This window comes from Dasypus novemcinctus, chromosome 15 (assembly GCF_030445035.2).
Source record: "Dasypus novemcinctus isolate mDasNov1 chromosome 15, mDasNov1.1.hap2, whole genome shotgun sequence".
NCBI classification, from domain to species: domain Eukaryota; kingdom Metazoa; phylum Chordata; class Mammalia; order Cingulata; family Dasypodidae; genus Dasypus; species Dasypus novemcinctus.
In genome coordinates, this window is record NC_080687.1 from 93,953,666 (window position 1) to 93,977,155 (window position 23,490).

General features: G+C 38.9%; 1 long non-coding RNA gene across 2 annotated transcripts in view; it reads right to left on the bottom strand.

Annotated features, from left to right (window-relative positions):
* LOC131273450 (uncharacterized) overlaps positions 1-23,490 on the bottom strand; it is a 93,175-nt gene that overhangs the window by 46,698 nt on the left and 22,987 nt on the right. For both annotated transcript variants that reach the window (XR_009180671.1, XR_009180670.1), the window contains exon 4: positions 3,007-3,062. This is a non-coding gene — a long non-coding RNA (uncharacterized lncRNA). The remainder of the gene's footprint in view (positions 1-3,006; positions 3,063-23,490) is intronic.

Here is a 23,490-nt window from a genome sequence, read left to right on the forward strand (position 1 = left end):
TAAAGGCTATACATGGAAAACTACAAAACTTTGCTAAAAACAAATCAAATAAAACTTAAATAAGTGGGAGGACATTCCCAAGGCCACAGATTGGAAACATTCCATGTCCACAGATTGGAAGACAAATTTGATAAGGTTAATTCTACCTAAAGCCATTTACAGATTTAATGAAATCCTAATCGAAATTCCAACAGCATTCTTTGAGAAACTGAAATCCCATCATCAAATTTCTATGGAAGTGAAAAGGGCCTCAAATAGACAAAACCTTCTTGAAAGGAAACAAAGTTGGAGGACTCACACCGCCTGACTTTAAAATTTATTACAAAGCTGCAGTGGTCAAAATAGCACAGAAAAGGCACAAGATGAGATATACTGACCAATGAAATTGAATTGAGAGTTCAGAAATGGAACCCCATATCTATGACCAATTGAATTTTTAATGCTCCCCCCTTCCCTGCCATGGCTTTTTGCATGCTGTCTGCTCTCTGTGTCTATTTGCTGTGCATTCTTCTGTGTATTTTTTTTAATTTCCCCTCCCCCCTTATGGCCTGCTTGCTGTCTCCTCTCTGTGTCCTTTCACTGTGTGCTCCTCTGTGTTCTTGCTAGTCTCCCTCTTTTGTTGCATCACCTTGTTGAGTTGACTCTCTATGGTGCTGGTGGGCAGGGTGGTGCTCCACAGAGCTTGCAGGCCTTCGCAAGGAGGCCCCAGGATGTGAACTCAGGGCCTCCCATATGGCAGACGGGACCCCAATTGATTAAGCCACAGCCACTTCGCTAGCCAATTGATTTTTACAAGACCGCCAAGTTCACAAAATTGGGAAACAATTATCTCAACAAATGGTGCTGGGAGAACTGGATATCCATAAGCAAAAGAACGGAGGACCCCCATCTCTCATCATATACAACAATTAACTCAAATTAGATCAAAGACCTAAATACAAGCCCCAGAACTACAAATGAAATAACATCTTAATTACAAAGGGTCTACTCCTACCAGAATGTGGCTCAAGACCACGAACATGTCCAAACTTAGCTACACAATTCAATCCACCATAGGGGGTTAAAAATATATTGAAATGTATTAAAATGCCACATAATTTCAAACAGCTTTTTTTTGTTATTAGCTACAATCACTCTTCAACTGAAATAGTGGTTGAACTAAAAAATTATGTCAAAATATATTATTTGGAACCTGTCATTCAATTTTTCCCTAGAAATAGGTTCTATATGCTTGTAAAGAAAACTTAGTTCTATCAAAAATATCAAGATTTAATTACAGTTCCTTTTTACTTAACCTCTCCCCTAAGTGTAACAGCATTTGCAGATAAATTTACTTCAAAGTTTAGCTTCAGTTGTAGATACCCATCTTTCTCGTTCCTTTAATCTCCTGTTACACAAACACCTCTGCCTCCTCCTTACTCTTCATGAATGTAGATGTCATTACTGCCTCAGATGTTATTCAAAGAACTGCATGCCTGAGTTAGGGACTACATCCAAATAAGGCTGGGTCAAGGTTTTGGGGCATTAGCCTCAGATGCAGCGTGTGGGGGGTAAAGTTCAGATCCAGGATCTATTATCTCCTTTTTTTTTCATTTTTTATTTGTTTGTTTTGTGTTGTTGTTATTTCTTTTTTTAAGGTACCGGGACTGGGGGGTTGAACACGGGACCTTGTATGCAGGAGGCCAGCACTCAACCACTGAGCCATATCGGCTTCCCCCTTCTTGTTTGCTCGTCGTTTTGCTCATTACCTGTTTGTTGTTTTTGTTCACTGTCTGCTCATTGCTTTTGCTTGTTTTCTGCTCATTGTTTGTTTTCTTTACGAGGCGCTGGGAACCAAACCTGGGACCTCCCATGTGGGAGGCAGGTGCTCAATTGGTTGAGTTACATCCACTCTCACTTCCTTTCTTTTTGCCAAGGGTGCCTATGCTCCCTGTCTACTTTATTACCCAAATTGATTCCAAACAATTTTCTCTCTTTTTTGTTCCACTCCAGGAGAGTTTCAGGCTTTCTGATAGTTTTCTAAGGTTTTGGAAACCCTTCGTTAACTATCTTTCTTCATCAAAAGATACAGAAAGTTATATACAGAATATATAGAAGATTTTAGAAATAATCCATCACAAATTGCTGATGTCAATTCATTCAGATCAGTGCTAAAGATGTCTAAATGTTCATGATTAGACAGACACCAACTGACCTCAATGTTGAGATTAGGTAAAAGTGGTCTACTCTTCTAAACTGGTTGAAATCTAAAATGGTATTTGTAACTAAGTTATTTGGACCCTGATATTTTATTTTTTTCTCTAGAAACAAGGATTTTTATGGTTGTAAGGAAGGTCACAGGTCTGGCAAAAAGGCCAAATGAACCAAGATTCAGTACAGTTCTTTACTACTGAATCTATTTGTCACATGTAACACCACTGTGAGGTTACATTTCCTTCTGAAGATTCAACTTCAGTTTGAATGTACACATCCTTCTTGCCCCTTCTAACTGCCTGCTTCTCAAGGCCCCTGTCACCTCCTTTCTCTTCATGTGGCATGGACGCTTTTCCTGGTCCTCAAGCAGGGTTCAAACGACTGCACTCCTGAGGCAGGGCCTCCATCAAATACGAGGGCTGGTGCAGGGATCGGCGTACCAGAGCCTCAGGTGGTGGCAGAGCCCTGGACAGGGAAGGACAGCCCCAGGCTCTACTAGCTCCTCTCCTTTTGACCAATAGTTCCTCTGTTTCCTGTTCTATTGCTACTACCCTCCTTGCTACCCATTAGCATTCTCTTCCTTGTTCCACTCTGCTAGAGTCTGAAACACAGGCATTCTGAGAGCTTTCTAAGGATTTTGGTGGCTAGTAACTACCAGTCACAAAGAGACCAGAAGTTTTTCCTATGAGTTTTTCTTAGTTTTTCTATCTAGATGCAAAAAGAAAGTTATATTCAGGCTGCCACGTAAACAAGGTATTGATTGGCATGGATACTTACCATACCTTTCCCTACACTTAGTAGTCATCAACTTACCCCGTGTTGTCAATCTTGACTGAGGCACTGAAGAGGCTGTTGAAGCATCTATAACTCTACCAAAGAGTAAAAAAATACACAAAGAATAAAGTCAGACATTTTGGAAGGCTACCAGTCTCATTTTTCTTACTGACCCTAGAACAAGAGAAGTAAAATCCTTAGGAGACATGACACGAACTTAAGAAACAGCTTTGGGACACAGCAGTAGGACCCCTGGGCAGCATCTGGGGATGTGGGTTTGTGCGCATGCTCGTGTGTGGGCATGTGCATGTATATGTAAACTGGAAGGACAGAGAAGGAAGCGGGGGAGACGCAACCTTATAGATTAAACCTCCTTCCCTTCAGTTTGAAAAAAATTGGTAAATGAGAATTAATAGGTGATGAAGGGATACAGAAAAAAGAAGAAAATCCTCAAGCCATAAGAATTTCACTGGCAAGGACTAGTCCTTAGGGGGCCACTGGGAGGAGAGAAACAAGTACAGACAGGTCAGGGATGACCTAATTATGTTTACAAGATTTTCTGAACTAAGAGTAGAGCACATCATCATATCTTTTTTCCCATTTTTATGAATTCATTTTTTAAAAAGATATGAGTATATTATTTTAAAAATCAAGATTGCCCTCCATGTAAAAAATTGATCTGGGTAATTTACTTCACCTCTTTAATCTTAATTTCCTTATCTTTAAAATGAGAAACATGCAAAAATCACCTTACATGAGTCAACCTTAATAAATCATGTTTAAAATTCCCCATGTCTTAGGAGAAAATATTTGGCAATCACATATCTGATAAGGATTTAATATCCATGGTACACATGGAGATCATACAACTGAGCAATAAAAAGCTAAGCTACCCAATTTAAAAATGGGCAAAAGACTTGAAAAGACAACTGTCCAAAGAAGAAATACAAATGGCAAAGATATACATAAAAAAGTGTTCAACTTTACTTGCAATTAGGGAAATGCAAATCAAAACGATAATGAGATACCATATCACACCTATTAGACTGGCTGCTATTATAAAGTCAGAAAATTGTAAATGTTGGAGAGGATGTAGAGAGATAGGAATGTTTATTCACTATTAGTGGGAATGCAGAATGGTATAGCCACTGTGGAAGACTGTTTGGCAGTTCCTAAGGAAGTTGAATATAGACTTGTCATGGGACCTGGCAATACCACTGCTAGGTATATACCCAGAAGAACTGAGAGCTGTGACACAAACAGACATCTGCACATCAATATTCAGTATTCATAGTTATTGACAATAGCCAAAAGTTGGAGACAACCCAGATGTCCATCAAGTGATGAATGGATAAACAAATTGTGGAGAATATACATGATGGAATATTATGCAGCAATAAAAAATGAAGTCATGAAACATACAAGAACATGGATGAACCTGGAGGACATTATGGTGAATGAAGCAAGCTAGGCACAAAAGGACAGATACTGTATGACTGCCCTATCATGAACTAAATATATTATGTGAAATACAAATATATTATGTGAAATATGAATATGGGTAGAACTGCATATATAAGACCATTTTTCTTTGTAGCTGAACAAATGTAAGCTAATAGTAAAAAATGTCAATATCACACACACAAAAACCATTATACTAAGTGAAGGAGACCAAACACAGCATAACTATAGATTGTATGATTCCATTTACACAATTTATAAAGATGTAAGGAGATGAGTGGTTATGTAGGTCTGAGGAAGGAATGCTAAGGGGTGTGGAGTCTTTCTTTTTGGAGTAATGAGATCATTCTAAAAGTTTTGAGATGATGGGAACATACAACATCGTGATTATACTAAAAGCCATTGATTATACATTTTGGATAGACTAGCCAAGCAGCAGCTATGTACAGTGGGGGAAGTATAGAGAGATTGAGAGGTGAGGAATTTTCTTATTTGTTTTTGCTTATTATTATTATTATTGAAATAATGAAAATGCTCTAATAATGATTGAAATGGTGAATGCAAAACTATGTGATTATACCAAATATCATTGATTGTGCACTTTGAATGAATTGTGTTTATAAATATGTATCAATAAAACTGACTTGTTAAAAAAAAATTCCCATTTCAGAGACTTCCAGGAAGATTGGTAGACTAGAAAGACATGGGCATTTCTCTTCTCCCAGAAAAATATATAGAGGACAGGCAAAAATGACCTGGGAAAAAAATTTTTCCTAGGGTTTAGGACACAGGAGATGGCTAGATACCTCCAGAAAAGAGAGAGGGGAAAAGGAAAGGAATCTTGACAGCAAAACCGTGTGTACATTACTGGGTCCAGGGCCCAGATTTAGCAACAGGGACAATCCTAAAGACCCACAACAGGTTGAAACCAAGAATCAAAGAACAGCAGTAACACACAGCCTCCCACTACTAAATCTGTATGAAAGAGAGAGGAATTGAGTATTTGAGAAAACTCATCATCATAATCAGCTGCCTAGACATCAGGAAAAAATTACCGTCTATATCAAGAAAATGGAAATGCTCCAACCAAAGGAATATATCAATGCCGTAGATAAAATACAGATTTTGAGACAACTTATCAATGAGATTCATACAAATTTCCAAAATTGCCAGCTGAGAATTCTTTATCCAGCAAATCTGTCCTTCAATACGAAGGTATGTTTAAAATATTCACAACAAAACAGAAACTAAGAGAGTTCATAAAAAAAGAATCTGCCTTTGTGGGAAATATTAAAGGGAGCCTTAGAGCCTAAACAAAAAAGACAGGAAAGGGAGGTTTGGAGGAGAGTGTAGAAGGCAAGAATAGCAGAAAGGATAACCAAAAGAGTAAAAAGACATGACATATGAAAAACAAAGAATAAATTTTCGGAAGTAAATAATGCATTTACAGTAGTATCACTGAATGAAAATGTATTAAACACCCCAATCAAAAGATATAGGCTGACAGAACGGATGAAAAAACATGAGCCATCCAAATGCTTCTTACAAGAGACTCACCTTAGACCCAGGGATATAAACTGGCTGAAAGTGAAAGGGTGAAGAAAGATTCTCCACATGACTAGTAACCAGAAAAGAGCAGGGGTAACTATACTAACATAGGACAAAACAGACATTAAATGCAAAAATCATGAATGCTATTATATATTAATAAAAGGGACAAAGCACCAGGAAGAAATAACAGTCACAAATGTCTATGCACCTAACCAGGGTGCCCCAAAATACCTGAGGCAAACTCTGGCAAAATTGAAGGGAGTAACAGACATCTGTACAGTAATAATGGGAGAATTTGCCACACCATTCACGTCATTAGATAGAGCAACTAGGCAGAAGATCAACAAGGAAACAGAACTTGAACAATGTGATAAATGAAATAGACCTAACATTGCAACCCAAATCAGCAGGTTATACATTCTTCTCAAGTGCTCATGGATCTTTCTCCAGGATAGACCACATGTTAGGACACAAGGCAGGTCTCAATAAACATAAAAAAGATTGAAACTATACAAAGCACCTTCTCAGATCATAATAGAATGAAACAGGAAATCAATAACAGACAGAAAAAGGGAAAATTCACAAATGTGTGGAGGCTGAGCAATATACTCCTAAACAATTAGTGGGACAAAGAAAAATTGTATGTGAAATTAGCAAATATATTGAGACAAATGAAAACAAGAACATAACTTATCAAAACTTAGGGAATACAGCGAAGGCAGTGTTGAGTGGGAAATTTATAGCCCTAAATGCATATATTTAAAAAGAAGAAAGAGCTAAAATCAAAGACCTAACTGAACAATGGGAGAAACCAGAAAAAGAACAGCAAACCATTCCCACAACAAGCAGAAAGAAAGAAATAATAAAGATTAGAGCAGAAATAAATGAAAGTGAGGACAAAAAACAATAGAGAAAATAAAACCAAAAGCTGGTGCTTTCAGATGATCAATAAAATTGACAAACGTCTAGCTAGAATAACAAAGTAAAAAGAGAGAAGATGCAAATAAATACAATCAGTAATGAAAGGGGGAAGTTATGATGTTCCCACAGAAATAAAAAGAACCATTAGAAGATATTATGAGAAACTGTATGCCAACAAATTAGACAACCTAGATGGAATGGACAAATTCCTGGAAATACATAAACAACCTAAACTGATGCTACAAGAAATACAAGAGGGAGTTTTGGGAAAATGGCTTCAATGTAGGTAAGCACTGTTCACTCATTCGCAAAAAAACAGCAAAGGGGGCAAAGTCCTACCTAATTGAGATGTTTCAGGAATCCACAGAGCAGGAGGCTGCAGGGCATTGTTCAAGAGGGAGCTGAACAAAGAGACAAAGGGCCCAAGGGAAAATCGTGAGTTGCTTGACCCTGTGGCTGGAAATGGCAGGCAGGTAAACCCTACCCACAAGGAAAATAGCCTCCATGGAACCCCTAGTTCTCACCAGCCAGCTAATGGAGGAGAGCATTCTCTGGGAAGAAGAGGGGTATGGTGAAGGGTCAAGAGTGGTCTCCTTTCTGTCGATTTGGCCACCTACGCCCAGTCTGAATCTCAGGGAGGACACCAGCTAGCACTGAGGTGGCCTGGGGGATGGGGAAGGGGGAATCTGCTTAGGCAGGCTGTCATACCCAGCCACCCTGGGAGAGAGGAAGCTGGTCAGGGAGGGGATGGCAACAGGCATCTAACCAGACTTGCCCCTCAAAACTGTTAGAAATCCAACTTGCTTGAGGGAAACGGGGGCAGAAAAGAGTCAGATAAGCTTTCAAAAGCCTCTTTAGTCTAAAGAACTGATGGAGCTCACTGAGGGAATTCCTACCTTGCATGTAGAAGGTTGTTAGTTTCAGTTCCAGTACCTCCTAAGGGAAGGGATCCAGGGAGAGGTAAGGCATGCAGCTTGCATGTTACAGTAGGGAATTTATATATTGAGTTTCTACTGTTTTGTTTTATGGTTTTATGGATTTTTTTTCTTTTTTCTTTATTTTATTCACTAAAACTGGGTACATAACATGTGGAGGGCAGACTGCAGGGTGATTAAATGATAGGTCCCTAGGGGCCCAAGAGGGACGGCTGTTTTTCCTGGGTTCTTGGTTTCTGTTTTGTTTCTTGATTGTTCTTTTCCTTTTGTTTCCTTTTTTGTTTTTTACTTATTTTTTCACCCTACTTTCTCTCTATTCTTTCCTTCATTTTTATATCTTCTGACTTTTGTTCCTTTTCTTCCATTCTACCACTTCTTGTTTGGTCTTCAGTTTTGTTTTTTTTTTTGTTTTTTTTTTAAGATTTATTTATTTATTTAATTCCCACCCCCCTTCCCTGGTTGTCTGTTCTCTGTGTCTCTTTGCTGCGTCTTGTTTCTTTTGTCTGCTTCTGTTGTCATCAGTGATATGGGAAGTGTGGGTGGCACCATTCCTGGGCAGGCTGTACTTTCTTTTGCGCTGGCCGGCTCTCCTTATGGGCGCACCCCTTGTTCGTGGGGCTCCCCTACGCGGGGGACACCCCTGCATGTCAGGGCACTCCTTGCGTGCATCAGCACTGTGCATGGGTCAGCTCCACAGGGGTCAAGGAGGCCCGGGGTTTGAACTGCGGACCTCCCATGTGGTAGACAGACACCCTAACCAATGGGCCAAGTCTGTTTCCCTGTTTTTTTTTTTTTTTTGTCTCTTTGTTTTTTTCTTCCCTTTTTATCTGTCCATCTTTTCAATTCATTCTATTTTTTTCTCTCTATTTTGTTGGTTTTATTTTTATCTATTCCACCTCTTTAATCTTATTCCTTTGCATTTTTTAATAATTTTTTTACCCATGTTACTAAGTTTCCTAGCTCTTGCACATTTCCTCTTCTATCTTTTTTGTATTATTATTACTCTTATTCTTTTTCTCTTATTTCTTTCCTTTATTCTGGTCTTAATATTTTTCAAGGGAACACAAATAAATGCAAAGACGTAGAATAAGAGGAATCAAGTAAAAAATCTAACCTTTCCACACACAAAGAAACAAAATAAAACCCTAGAGTAGAAAGAGAGGTAACCAACCAAATAAGCCCATTAAGACAAACAGATGCCCAGACACCAACAAAAAAATTACAAGCTATACTGAGGAAGACATGGCTCAGTCTAACAAAAAAACTGAAAAGCAGGAGGAGATGTAGGATGTAGACCAACTATTCAAGGATGTCCAAACATATCATGAATCAGCTTAATGATATGAAGGAAGAGATAAAGGATATTAAGAAGATACTGGGAGAACATGCTGAAGAAATTCTAAACATACATAAGAAGATAATGGATATGAAGATGATGAATGGCATAATGCAAGAAATCAAAAATTCACTGGAAGCACATAATAGCAGATTTAAACAGGCAGAGGAAAGAGCAATGTGGAAGACAGTACAGCTGATATCTGACAGACAATATAACAGATAGATAAAAAGATGGAAAAAATCCAGCAGGGACTTAGAGATTTGAATGACAATACAAAATGCTCAAACATACACATTATAGGCATCCCAGAGGGAGAAGAGAAGGGAAATGGGGCAGAAGGAGTATTAGAAGAAATAATGGGGAAGCAGACTTGGCCCAGTGGTTAGGGCATCCGTCTACCACATGGGAGGTCCGCGGATCAAACCCCAGGCCCCCTTGACCCATGTGGAGCTGGCCCACGTGCAGTGCTGATGCACGCAAGGAGTGCCCTGACACACAGGAGTGCCCTGATGCAGGGGTGTCCCTGTGTAGGGGAGCCCCACGTGCAAGGAGTGTGCCCCATAAGGAGAGCCACCCAGTGTGAAAAAAGCACAGCCTGCCCAAGAATGGCACCACACACAAGGAGAGCTGACACAGCAAGATGACACAACAAGAAGAAACACAGATTCCTGTGCCGCTGACAATAACAGAAGCAGACCAAAGAAGAAAACGCAGCAAATAGACACAGAGAACAGAAAACTGGACTGGGGAGAGGAGAGAGAAATAAATGAAAATAAAATCTTTAAAAATAAAAAAGAAGAAATAATGGTGGGAAAGTTCCCAACTCTATTAAGGGACATGGACTACATGTCCAGGAAGCACAGTATACCCCAAACAGTATAAATCCTTACAGGCCTAACCCAAACACATACCTGTCAAATTGTCCAATGCTCAAAAAAAAAGAGAATATACTGAAAGTGGCAAGAGAAAAGAGATCCATCACATACAAGGGAAGCTTGATAAGATTAAGTGCTGATTTATCATCTGAAACCATGGAGGCAGGAAAGCAGTAGGATGACATAGTTAGGTACCAAAAAAAAAAGCTTCCAGCCAAGAATTCTCCATCCAGCAAAGCTGACATTCAAAAATGAGGGAGTGATCAAAATATTCACAGATGAACAGAAATTAAGAGAGTTTCTCAATAAGAAACCTGCCCATCAAGAAATACTAAAGGGGCTTCTGCAGGTTGAAGGAAAACAGAGAGAAAGAGATTGAGAGGAGTATAAGAATAACCAAAAAGAGAAATAAAAACAACATATGGCACACATAAACCTGAAGAAAATATGGCTAATGTAACTAATTCCTTGACACTAAGAACACTGAATATTAAAGGATTAAACTCTCCAATCAAGAGACACGGACTGGCAGAATGGATTAGGAAATATGACCCATCTATATGCTGTCTACGAGATGCAAGGAGATTGAAAGTAAATGGTTGGAAATGAATTTTATATTCAAACAGTAATTAGAAAAGGGCAGGACTAGCTATACTAATATCAGACAAAACAGACTTTAAATGCAAAACTATAGAGACAAAGAAGGACAATATATACTAATAAAAGGGATAATCTATCAAGAAGAAAGATCATAAACATTTATGCATCTAACCAGGGTGGCACAAAATACATGAGGCAAACATTGGAAAAACTAAATAGTGAAATAGATGCCTCTACAATTATATTGGGGGACTTTAATACAACATGATCACCATTAGTCAGAACATCTCAAGAGAGGATCAAAAAAGAAACAGGGACCTTGAATAATACATTAGAGGATAGGGAGCTAATGGACATATAGAGAATATTGTATGCAAATACAGAGGGATATACATTCTACTTGCATGCACATGGATCATGCTCCAGGACAGACCACAGGCTAAGCCACAGAACAACTCTCAATAAATGCAGAAAGGTTAAAATCATACAAAATAATTTCTCATACAACAATGGAATGAAGTAAGGGGCAGACAACCTCTGTAAGGAGCAGAGAATTAGATTAGGCACAACAATATGGTAGTCAAAAACACACTCTTAGACAATCAGTGGATCAAGGAGGAAATCACACAACAAATCAGTAACAACTTGAAACGAATGAAAATGACAACACAACATATCAAAACCTATGGGATGCAGGAAAAGCAGTGCTGAGAGTGAAATTTATAGCCATAGATGTCTACATTTTAAAAAAGAATGAAGTGCTAAAATCAAAGACCTAACTGCACACCTGGAGGAATTAGAAAATGAACAAACTGACCCCAAAGCAAGGAGAAAGAAGGAAATAAAGATTACATGAGCTAAATGAAATTGAAAATAAGAAAGCACTAAAAAAAGTTTTAAAAAAATTAAAAGATTAATAAAGGTGACAAATCCTCAGCTAGACTAACAAAGAAAAAAGAGAGAAGATGCAAATACATAAAATAAGAAACAAGGAAAGGGATATCACCACAGACCCCAGAGAAACAAAGAGTATCATAAGAGGATACTCTGAAAAACTGTATGCCAATGAGATGGATAATTTAAAGGAAATGGACAAATTCCTAGAAAGAAACAAACAGCCCACATCGATGAACTCAACAGACCAATGACAAGTAGCAAAATAGAGTTAGTCATCAAAAACCTCCCAACAAAGAATCCAGGACTAGATGGCTTCCGAACTGAATTCTACCACACATTCCAGAAAGAACAAACACCAATCCTGCTTAAACTCTTCCAAAGATTAGAAGTGGAGGGAACATCGCCTAACTTATTCTATGATGCCAACAACTCCCTAATTCCAAAGCCAAAGATGCCACAAGAAAGGAAAACAATAGGCCAACCCCTTTAATGAACCTAGATGCTAAAATCCTCAACACAATGCTTTTTAATTGTTTTCAACAACACATCAAATGAACTATACACCATGACCCAGTGCTTTTCATCCCTGGTATGCAAGGATAGTTCCACATAAAAAAAGTAATCCATCTAATACACCACATAAACAGATAGGAAAAAAATATCGCATGATCATCTCAAAACCTGCACAAAAAGCATTCGACAAAATACAACACTGTTTCCTGATAAAAACACTTGAAAAGTCAATAGAAGGAAACTTCCTCAACAAAATTAAGGGTATATATGAAAAACACACAGCTAACATCATATTCAATGGTGAAATCCTACAAGCTTTCCTTCTAAGATCCAGAACAACAGAAGGATGTCCACTGTCACTGCTCTTATTTAACAATGTGTTAGAAATAGTTTGAGTACTTAGTCAAGAAAAAAGAAAATAAAAGTCATCCAAATTGGAAAGGAAGGAATAACCTTTCACTATTTTACCATGTCATGACCTCAAAAGCCCTGAGAAATCTACAACAAAGCTTCTAGAGCTTATGAAAGGATGAGTTCAGTAAAGTGGCAGGTTAGAGGATAAATGTGCAAAAATCAATAATGTTTCTGTACATCAATAATGAGCAATGTGCAGAGGAAATTTTTTAAAATCCCAATTACAAGAGCAACCAAAAGAATCAAATACCTAGGAATAAATTTAACTAAAGATTTACATGACTTGCTCATAGAAAACACAGCACTGTTAAAGGAAATCAAAGGAGACCTAAATAAAGGGAAGAATATTCCCTGTTCATGGAGAGGAAGACAAAACATCATTAAAATGTCTATCCTACCCAAACTGATTTGCAAATTCAATGCAATCCCAATAAAATTGCTGCAGCACTTTTTAGTGGTTTGGAAAAGCTAACTATGAAATTTATTTGGAAGGGCAAGGGGCCCAAAATGGTCAAAGACATTGAAAAAGAAAAATGAAATCGGAGGAGTCACACTACCTGACTTTAAAACATACTACAAAGCTACAGTGGTCAAAACAGCATGGTATTGGCACAAGGATAAACATACCGACCAATGGAACCAAACCGAGAGTTCTGATATAGATCCTTGCATATACAGTCATCTGATACTCAACAAGGCCACCAAGTCTACTCAACTGGAAGAGAATGGCCTCTTCAACAAATGGTGCTTGCAGAATTGAATATCTATATGGAAAAGAATGAGAGGATTACCATTTCACACCTTATACAAAAATCAACTCAAGATGGACCAAAGACCTAAATATAAGAGCCAAGAACTACAGAACCTTGTAATAGGAAATGGGTTTCATGAACTTCATACCCAAAACGTGAGCAGCAAAAGAAAAAATAGATAAATGGGACCACCTCAAAATTAAAGCCTTTTGCACCTCAGAGGAGTTTATCAAGAAAGTGAAAAGTCAGCCTACCCACTGGGAGAAAATATCTGGTAACCATATATCTGATAGGAGACTAATACCCAGCATATATAAAGAAATGCTATATCTCAAAAATAAAAAGACAAACAACCAATTTAAAAAATGGGGAAGAGATTTGAACAGATGCCTCTCCAAAGAAGAAAGACAAATGGCTAAAAAACACATGAAAAGATGCTCAACATCACTAGCTATTAGGGAAATGCAAATCAAAACTGCAATGAGATGCCATCTTTACACCTATTAGACTGGTGGTTATTAAAAAAACAGAAGACTGGGAAACGGACTTGGCCCAATGGATAGGGTGTCTGTCTACCACATGGGAGGTTCGCAGTTCAAACCCCGGGTCTCCTTGACCCCTGCGGAGCTGGCTCATGCGCAGTGCTGATGTGCGCAAGGAGTGCCATGCCATGCAGGGGTGTCCGCCGCATGGGGGAGCCCCATGCACAAGGAGTGTGCCCCATAAGGAGAGCTGTCCAGCATGAAAGAAAGTGCAGCCTGACCAAGAATGGCACTGCACACACAGAGAGCTGACACAACAAGATGACGCAACAAAAAGAAAAACAGATTCCCAGTGCCGCTGATAAGGATAGAAGCTGTCACAGAAGAACAAGCAGCAAATGGACATAAAGAGCAGGCAACTTGGGGGGGGGGGTGGGAAGGGGAGAGAAATAAACAAACAAACAAACAAAAACACTAAAACAAAACAAAACAAAACCGAAGACTATAAGTGGATGTGGAGGAATGGGAATCCAATCATTCTCGTGGACAGTTTGGTGGTTTCTCAAAAAACTAGCTATAGATTTGCCATATGACCCAGCAATTCCACTACTGGGTATATACCCAGAAGAACTGAAAACAAAGACACGAACTGATATATGTACACCATTGTTCATAGCGGCATTATTCACTATTGCCAAAAGTTGGAATCAACCCAAATGCCCATCAACAGAAGAATGGATAAACAAAATGTGGTATATACATACAATGGAATACTACTCAGCAATGAGAAGGAATACAGTACTAAAACATGGCATAACATGGATGAATCTTGAGGACCTTATGTTGAGTGAAGCAGGTCAGGCATTGAAGGACAAATACTACATGACCTCTCTGATATGAATTAAGCAAATCAAGTTGTTTCAGAGAGCTAGAGACTGGATGACAGGCTTACAGGAAATTGGGGTGCAGAGAGGAAGGTTGTGAGCTGACGCCTACATGAGCGAAGTCTATGATAAAGTGGAAGTGTAGTGATGCAGGGAAGGGATAAGAAGGGGGCATTGGGATACTATTGGGTGTGGCTTTGCAGGCTTGAGAGGGGCTAGGGTTGGGAGGATGGGTCAGATGGTCCATGCATTTAGGGGGAAGACTTTGGGGGAGCAAGTGAAAATAGGAGATTGTCAAGTAGGTGGTTGAAACTGTAATATTGAGAAAACTCTTTAGAAAATATAATAAGGAAGGGTTACTTGTTTAAGGTGTTTGATGGGGGACACCTGGCACAGAGTGCACCTGGGGCAGGCTTCTAGGGAGTGTGTGAGTGCTCATCTTGTCATAGTGAATTATATCATTGGGTGGAGACCCATACAATGAGCAGGAAGGGGTTGTACCCCAATCCTGGGGAGGCCTGATGTTCTCAAACAGAGGAAAGGGTGTCTCTCAAGAGCATTGGTGGCTCCCAATTGGGGAGGACAGTCTAGTGTGTCAGGACCTCAGCACTGTTGCAAGTATCAATGAATCTAGTCCTTCAGTCAGTGAAGTTTGGTTGTCAGTGTGGGCCCTGAGGGGAAGGGGAAGGAGGAATAGAATAGATAGAAGAGGGGGTAGCTAGGGGGCAATGGAAGTGTTCCACAAGATCATGCAATAATGGATAAAGGCCATATTAAATTTCACCAAAAATTTATAAAAATGTATAGTCCAAAATGTAAACCATAATGTAAACCATAATGTAACTAAAAATTTAGAAAAGTGTACAGTTTAAAATATAAACCATAATGTAAACAAAAATGGAACCATGTTTAGTAGCTATGCTTCAATATCTATACATCAGCTGTAGCAAACATAACATGAACATGTAAAAAGATCATTGCTGGGGAAGGGGGAAAAGGGTTTGATGTTGGGTATATGATAGTCCCCTCTAATGTATATGTAACTTTACTGTGATCTAAAACTTTTTTGAAGTCAAAATTAAAAATTAAAAAAAAAAAAAAGGATCTGGACACCTAGGAAGGAATGGAAGACATTGCCTTGCAACTGTCATACAAGGCAAAACTTACTACAGCAATGAAAAGCAAAACATCAAAAACAAAGTTTTATGATATTTTTTAATTTTTAATACCCCAATTTATTTTTTACTTTATTTTACCTTTTCTAAATTAGTATGTATTCTGTATCTAATCTTTAAACCTATCATTACTATGTCATTTTCCTACTAATTGAATATAGCAATATATTAGGCTTCATTTTTTAAGAAGTTTTGGATCACCAAGGGGTTCAACTACAGCAGGGGAGGAGCACTAGTGTGGGGTGTCATTGATGGGGGACACATAGTTGAGAGGGAGTTCTCCATGGCATGTATACAGGGTATATAAAAAGGTTCAAATATTCGTTGGGTATTGTCATAGTAGGTAGAGTTACACACAACTGAGGAAGTGCTGAGTTCCTACCTGTAAGAGCTCTTTCACATTCCACAATGGAACAGCAGCAATCCCCCAAGTATAAGGGAAAAGACCAGTGAAGAAGAATGGTTCAATGATGGGCCCTTGATACTAATGATTATGCCTATGAGCCTATGTGCTTCAAATTTCAACTAGGCCTAAAGCTGCAGGGTGCCTAAAAGTTACCTCCTGAGAGCCTCCATGTTGCTCAAATGTGGCCACTCTCTAAGCCAAACTCAGCATGTAAATGTGTTACCTCCCCCCAGTGTGGGACATGACTCCCGGGGATCTGGAGCCAAGGGATTACTACCAATCACCAGCTGGTGATGCAACTAGGAAAAGACCTTGAATAAAAGGGGGAAATGGTAAAGACAAATGAATTTATATGGCCAAGAGACTTCAAAATGAGTTTGGAGGTCACCAGAGGGGTTGCATTTATGCACATCTCAGCAGGATCCCAGAGACAGGCAAAGTAGATACAACCCCAGGTACTGGTGCTCCTGAGGGCTCCAGAAACACACAGGTTCCATAGTCATGGCAGATGGCTTTGAAGTTCAGTGACTGGCCAGTGGGCCCTACTTTGGAATTTCTGCTCCTGAGTGTGATAGAGTTGGGACTCAGATGTGACCTCTCTACATATGCTTCTTCTGACATTTTTATGATCCTGTGGTTGGCACTGGGGTTAGTGTATGTTCAGGAGACTTGAGTCTCTGGACTTTCCATGTGCCAGTTGGGCACTGTGCCTCAGCAGAGTTGCAACACCTATGCTCCAGTACATTGGACTTACCCAGGTCAGCTAACAGGGAAATTAGCATTGTCAACCACCACACCAGGGAACTGAGAGAGTCTACAACTGCAAGCAGGAGAACCATATCCATCAGCCATGTGGGATCTAAACTCCCTCTCGATTTAGAGGTGGAGTGGACATCACCATCCCAGGGTCCTTGGGATGGAGGAACAAAATATGAATTAGAGTGGACTTGCTGGTATTCTACTATAGAATTATTGTGATTCTAGCAATGGAATAAATTGTATCATTGTACAGACAATGGCCACTGATGCTGAGGGCAGGGAGAAGGAAGAAGAGGTGTGGTATAGGGGAAATTTCAGGACTTGGAGTTGTCCTGAATGATACTGCAGGGACAGATGCAAGACATTATATGTCCTGCTATAACCCAATGAATGGACTCAGGGAGAGTAAATTACATTGTAGTAAATTACAATGGCAACTATAATCCATGCAGTGGAGTAGTGCTCCAAAATGTATTCATCAAATGCAATGAATGTGCCACACTGATGAAAGAGGTTGTTGATGTAGGAGGAGTGGGGGTGAGAGGGTGAAGAGTGTGAAAAATGGGAACCTCTTATATTTTTTCATGTAACATTTTGTGTGGTCTATCTTTAAAAAAAAAGACAAAAAATATTATAAAAAAATAAAACATACTACACAGCTACAGTGGTAAAAATTGTATAGTATTCACACAAGGATAGACATACTGACCAACAGAAAATAATTGAGAAATCTGATAATGATCCTCATATATACAGTGAACTGACATTCAACAAGGCCACCAAGCCCACTCAACTGCGAGAGAATGGCCTCTTCAACCAGTGCTGCTTATGGAACTGGATATCCATATCCAAAAGAATGAGAAAGGAAACCACCTCATACCTTATATAAAAATTAACTCGACTTGGATCAAAGACCTAAATATAAGAGGCAAGACCATAAAGATTTTGGAAGATAATGTAGGGAAGCATCCATAAGATCTTGTATTAGGAAATGGTATCATGAACTTTACACCAAAGCATGAGCAATGAAAGAAAAAGTAGATAAATGGGACCGCCTCAAAATTTAAAACTTTTGCACCTCAAAGGAATTTGTCAAGAGAGTGAATTGGCAGCCTACTCAATGGAAGAAAACATTTGGTAACCATAGGGGCCTAATATCTAGCATATATAATGAAATCCTACACCTCGAAAATAAAAAGACAACCCATTTTAAAAATGGGCAAGTAATTTGAATAGACACTTCTCCAAAGAAGAAATACATATGGCTAAAAAGCACATGAAAAGATGTTCAACATCACTAGCTATTAAAGAAAGGCAAATCAAAAGTACAATGAGATACTGTACCCATTAGCCTGGCGGCTATTAAACAGAGGACTGAAAGTGTTGGAGAAGATGTGGAGCAATGGGAACACTAATCCACTGCAGGTGGGAATGTAGAATGGTGCAGCTACTGCGGAGGACAGCTTGGCATTGCCTCAGGAAGCTAACTATAGAACTGCCATATGACCCAGAAATCCAACTGCTGGGTATATATCCACAAGAACTGAAAGCAGGGACATGAACAGATATATGAACACCAATGTTCATAGTGGCATTACTCACTATTGCCAAAAGCTGCAAAAGCACATTACTCAGCTGTAAGAAGAAATGCAGTGTCAACACACAGGATAACATGGATGCTTCTTAAAGACCTTAGACTGAGTGAAGCAAGCCAGGCATTGAAGAACAAATATTACATGACCTCACTGATATGAATTAAGCAAATTGAACAAACTCACAGGGCTAGAGTCTGGAAGATATATTTACAGGAGACAGAGAGGGAAAAGAAAGTTGCGAGTCAATGCCCATATGGGCAAAATCTATGATAAAGTAGAAGGTGCAGTTGTGCAGTGGGTGGGCATGACAGTGATGCAGTGATTTTACTGGGTTGGGCAGTACTGGTTTGTGAGGCAGAGAGGGTGGGAAGGGCTGGCTGGACTGTCCATGGCACTGGGGATAGGGTGAGGGGAGGGAGCGGTTGAACTCCAGGGATTTGTGAGTATGTGGTTGAAACTACATTGGGAATTCTTTTTTTTTTTTGCTAATATGGCAGGGGAGGGTTACTAGTTGAGGGTGTTGAATGTGGGGTGGGGCATGCAGGAGAGGGTGCATCTGGGGCAGGTTTCTATGGAATGTGTATTTATCTTGTCATAGTGTGGTATATAAGTGGGTGGAGACCCACATAATGAGTGGGAAGATGCTAGACTCCCATTCTGTGGAGTCCTGCTATGTTCTCAAATAGAGGGGCAGGAGACTCTCGAGAGCATAGGCAGTGCCTAATAGAGAGGACAGACCAGTATGTCAAGCCCTCAGTGTTGTTGCTTGTAAATATGAATCCTGTTCTTCAAGGAGTGAAGCTGGGTGGTTGCCATGGGTCCTGAGGGGAGAGGGTGGGAAAAACAGAATACATGTAACATGGGGCATTTTGGGGGCAATGGAATTGTTCTACATGATTTTGCAAAGATGGATACAGGTCATGTAAAATTTCATCAAAATTTATAAAAGAGTATGGTCCAAAATGTAAACCATAATGTAAATCATTAACGATGGTTAGGATGTGTCAATATTTGTATATCAATTGGAACAAATGTACCGTCCACCTGTAAAATGTTATTAATAAGGGAAAGAGGAAAAGGGGGAGGAGGTTGGGTATATGGGAATCCCCTCTATTCTTCATGTCACTTTTCTATACCCTAAATCTTCTTTGAAGACAGTATGAAAAAAATAAGACACCTGGGGGCATTTATTCACTATTGGTGGAAATGTAAACTGCTATAGCCACTGTGGAGGACAACTGGCAGTTCCTAAAGTTGAATAAAGATTTGCCATGTGACCTGACAAGACCACTACTGGGTATTTAGCTGGAAGAACGGAGAGCAGCGACATGAACAGACATCTGCACAGTGATGTTCATAGTGGCACTATTCACAATTGTCAAAAGTTGGAAAGAACTTGTGTCAATGAACTGTGTATACAGACAATGGAATATTATGCAGCTGTGAAAAAGAAATGAAGTTGTAAAGCATATGGCAACATGGATGAACCTGTAGGACATTTTGTTGAGTAAAGCAAGCCAGACACAAAAGGACAAACACAGTATGATTGCACTATTAATTAAATATATTGTATAACCTCACAGAGTTAATAACTTGAATATGGTTCACCAGAAAATATAATGAGGTTAAAGAATGGAAACCTGAGGGTTAATGACCTTAGATTTTCCCTGTCAACCACTGTCATACAGGAGCAGTGTTAGTTACAAACATTATGTTGTGCTTTCATCTTTTCTATTCATTTCCAAAGATCAATACACATCATTTTTACCAATTCTGCACGCATTAACCCTCAGTTTTCTGGGGGGCCTTGAGAAGCTCATTGGGAGAAAGGCTAGTAAGCTCTGTTCTTGCATTACTCTTGCATTGCTAGATCATCATTGTCATTGTCTTCCTAGTAGTAATCAGCAGCACTACCCACGTGTTGCTGGAGTAAAATTAGGGTAGCTGATGGAAACAGCATCGGGCTGAGGAGCCATACTTGAGCCTTCACTCCTCCATTCCCTCCATTTCCAAAGCCCCAGGTTATGACCCAGAGAGACTACCTCCTCCAATTCTGCTCTGCCCAGGAGTTTAAATATTACCTTTCCTGACCAGGGGAGTTGCCTGGTCACAGTGTTTTGTGATTCCTCACACTCTCTTCCAGGAACTCAACTCATGCCCTCACTTTAATTTATGGAAAAAGACAAAGGTTATGTCCTATCCTTCAAGGAGGGAGACTATATAATTCATCACCTGAACCAGGATATGTTAAAAGTGAAAAGGGGCATTATTGACAACTATGCTGACACAACAGCCATATACTGAAATTGTTCTAAGCTAACCTCAGTCCTTTGCTCAGTACCAGTTACCAAAGTTGCAAGATCATTCACAGGCCAAAACAGAGACCAGCGGAGTACAATTAATGAAAAAGCAATACAGTGAACTGAACAACGTATACCATCTGAAGCAGAACTATTGGATGGCACTGGCCAAGATTTTAAAATAAGAATGAGAAATACACTTAAGGATAAGGGAAGAAGTTAATTAAAGAAGTTTGAATAAAAAGTCACTTTTTTAAAATCTAAGAGGAAATCTTAATTGTAAAAGTAAAATTGTTGAAATAAAGAATCAATTCATGGGACAAAGAGCAGTTTGTATACATGTGAATAGAGTTGGAAAATCAGAGTGAAAAACGCTCCATACGGGGGCATTTTGGGGACTTGGGAATTGTCCTGAATGACATTGCAATGACAATACAGGCCATTATTTATCTTTCCATAACCTACATAATTGGGTGGGAGAGAGTGTAAACTACAATGTAAACTGTAATCCATGCTTAGTGGAAATGCTCCAAAATGTGTTCATCAATGGCAATGAATGTACCTCACTAATGAAGAATGCTGTTAATGTGGGAAAATGGGGGAAGAGCGGGGAGCAGGGCATATGGGAATCCTCTATATTTTTTATGTAAAGTTATGAAATCTATCTTTTATATAAAATTTTTTAATTTAAAACTCTCCCAGAAATAGTGAAAAGAATAGAAACAGACCATACAAAAAAGAAAAGGCAAGTGCAGACTCCTAAGAAGTAAAATAAAGAAAATGGTGAAGAAATGTTCTAAAACAAAAAAATAAATTTCCAGTATTAAAAAAAGAATATCACTGAAGTGATAGCTGTAGTATAAATGTGCCTGACTCCTAATGAACGAGAAATTTACCAATACATAAAAGAAAAAGTTAATAGCCATTTGCCTCTTGTTAATCAGATGTCATTTAAAATTTCATTGCTTCAGAGACCTTTTCTCACCTTCAACATGTAGGCCTTGCTCACTCCTTATTAGACCACCATGTCTAATTTTTGTCATAACTTTTCACTAAGTGCTATCTTCTCATTTACTAATTTGCTTCTTTTCTGTCCCCACATCTCCTCTGCCTGAACACAGACTTTAAGAGAACGCGGACCTAGTCCCTGTTATTTAATTCTCTATCATTAGCACGTAGCAGTTGCTCAACATATTTTATTAGATTAATGAAGTAATTAATTTTCTGAAAAAATAGACTACATATTTCCTTTTAATATAACTGTGCCAAAGTTATATTTAAAATACTATTTTATTTAAAAATTAGTTTACTAACCTTTTAGAAGTACTTCCATGAAACAGAGTAAGATTATATTTAGGGTGCTAGATTAGAGATGGGACTAAAAAATCACCCAGAAATTAGTAGAAATAAGAAAAACTATTTTATAGCAAATCTTCAATTAGAAAACCATCTGTCCCTGCAAATTTTTTCCTCCAGACTAGTTTTATACTTCTTTTATTGATACTGGAGGAGGCAAAACTTTTAGGTAGGTAGGTATTTAGAACTTTGCCTTCTTGTAACATCTGATTTCTAAATCTGTAAACTGAGAATATCTGGTTGTAAAAGACTGGCTAATGCTTTACTTGGAAATATTTTTCTTGGTAAGTAATATAAAACTATGCTGTCCATTTGCAAAAATGCCAAGATCATCAGTAGGAAAGAAAAATCCTTATTGTGAGGTCACCCTCAGTTGGCAGGTCAGAAGATACCATACTCTGAAATTGAGACTGGGAGAATCAACACAAAATGAATAAGAATAGTCATCTGCACAAGTAACTGATGATATATGGTCTATAAAATGTAACAGATGGAATCATTGTCTGTTCAAATCTTCCCAAAGGACCAGAGGGGCTCCCAGATCTCAGCAAGAGACTAAATATAACATTAGATCACCTGTGATCTAACTAATAATGATGGGCAGGTAACAACGCCATGAAAGGGGGTAGAGGATACACAGAGTAAGAAGAGAACTCCCAAAGATTTCATTTTGGCCAATATACTGTGAGCTTCAGCCAGGCTGGCAGAGGTATACTGGACCACTTGGGATGAGGTCGAACAGGAAGAAGGGGCATGTATTGCCCATGAGCAGCTACCCTTCGGACTAACCTCATCAACAAATCTTAATTTGGTTTTCTAAGAAGATACCTATTCTGGGAAGAGATGTGCTAAGCAACCATCATCAGCATTCTGCAACCTTCCAATTATATTTCAGATTAGAATAAATAAACTGAGCTCTAATGTATCAGGTTCCTGAAGTGCTTAGCACAAGTTAATCAGCCTGGAAAACATGAACAAGTAAAGTCGGGCACAGACATCTGACTCACAGTGCCAGAGGCTATAATTTTGGGAGGCTGCATGTTTCTTACTCAGTCACCCTGCATCTATTCCTCTCTACCATCTCTCAACCACAATAGAGATACAAACCATGAATTAGCTGTCTTATAGCAAATAGAGAACTGACGTGATCTGGTAGTGGTATTACAATCTCTCATCTTTCCTAAAAAATAGCATGAAATTGTTATCTCCTATGAAAGATTTTGTAATATTTTAGAGTTTTCCATTTAAATTATTCTTAAGAACAGCTGTATAGTCATGAAGTCATGACACTAAGTGAATAAATGTAGA